The 1,516-nt window shown below is 29.2% G+C and overlaps 1 long non-coding RNA gene across 1 annotated transcript; it reads right to left on the bottom strand.

Moving 5' to 3' along the window:
* Window positions 109-979, bottom strand: LOC110268780. The gene is made up of 2 exons (XR_002357245.1): window positions 937-979; window positions 109-543 (listed from the first exon to the last, which is right to left on the bottom strand). It is a non-coding gene; the product is annotated as an uncharacterized LOC110268780 (long non-coding RNA).

Genomic DNA, 1,516 nt, shown 5'->3' with positions numbered 1-1,516 from the left:
AATGTTCCTAATTTTTTAAAATACGAGACATTAAAATTTCTTTGTCCAAAATATATTAAAAAAATTAATCTCCTAAAAAAATTTAAATATCTCGTATTTTTAAAAATAAAAGATGTTTTTGTATTTTTTATTAATAAAAAATTTATTTATAAAATTAAGTAAGATAAGGTGCAAAGAAAATGAGCTCACTCTCCTTACCTACCTCCTGAAGCACGATGGCCAAGTACTTTTTCGATTCCTTGCCATTTGTAGCCGACAGCACGAGGAGGTACTGGAAGCCGTCGATGACTTGGTTTTGGCCGTGGAGGACCTTCTCCAGCTTCGAATCGGTAGTTCCTTTCTCTATTGCGAAAATCGCAACCTCCGTCAGAGTGGGGCTGCTAAGATCCTTGATTACATGCCAGCCACCGATAATCTGAGTTGAAGGAGTAGCCATTTGATCAATGATCACTTTGTTTTATTGGCTTTTCAAGAATTTGTGCTTTTGTGTTTTGTGCTTATTGCAATTTATAGAAGAAGGAGAAGGAAGAGAGCAAGTTAGGCCTCACTTAGCGTTTGTTTTGAGGTACTGGGATAGAGATTGGGAGACTGAGATGTAGTATCATGTTTGTTGATTCAGAGACTGATACTAAAATTTCTGTCACAATCCCCAAAATTTCAGCATTTCAGTACCTCTAAAAAGTGGAGACACAGGAGACTGAAATTTTTAAAGACAGAGACTGAAACTTTAACAATATTTTATACCTAAAATACCCTCATTTCAATTAATTAATTCCAATTTTATCCTTTGTACAAATTAAATTAGAGTTTTATTCTTATTTTAATTTTTGTCTCCAACTTTGCACCAAACAGAATAATGAGATTTATTTTAGTTTCTGTCTCTAAGTCTCTGTCTCTCAATATCAGTCTTTCAGTCTCTGTTTCTCTACCAAATACTACCTTAAAGTCAAGCATGAAGTTATAAACTATTTTCTTAAAAAAATTGAATTTAAGATAGAGTTTATTTTAATGTACCGACACATTTAGAAAAAATATTTTATACAGTCGTATAATTATTTTTATTGTTTTAGACGTTTATTTACGTAATTAATATAAAAGATAATTATTTTTTTATGTAATATTATATAATTAAATATATGTGTAAAATAATTATTTTATATTGATAATATATTAAAATTAAATTTTTTAAAATAATTCTATTTGTTTATTTATTTTATTATTTTAGTGTGGAGTTGAAGGTCATTTTTTATTGATGACAGACTATGAGATAGAATTTTAATTTTTGGTCAAGATTTTTATCTCTATTTTATTCGGATTCCCGGTAACACACTACATCTCGCCATTCGCCAACTCATTCAACTATCCATTAATCGGATTTTATATATTGTCAAAAAAATTGATTAGTAATTACCAATTTTTTTTGGGGTAAAATACTGTATAATTTCTTAATATTTAGGCTAGAGTCTAATTTATTTCTGACGCTTGAAATGTCATGTTTTTAGTCCACATGTCTTAT

Source organism: Arachis ipaensis, chromosome B01, assembly GCF_000816755.2.
Source record: "Arachis ipaensis cultivar K30076 chromosome B01, Araip1.1, whole genome shotgun sequence".
NCBI classification, from domain to species: domain Eukaryota; kingdom Viridiplantae; phylum Streptophyta; class Magnoliopsida; order Fabales; family Fabaceae; genus Arachis; species Arachis ipaensis.
Note: the sequence above shows the minus strand (reverse complement) of the source record. Positions and strands in the feature narration are given on the sequence as shown.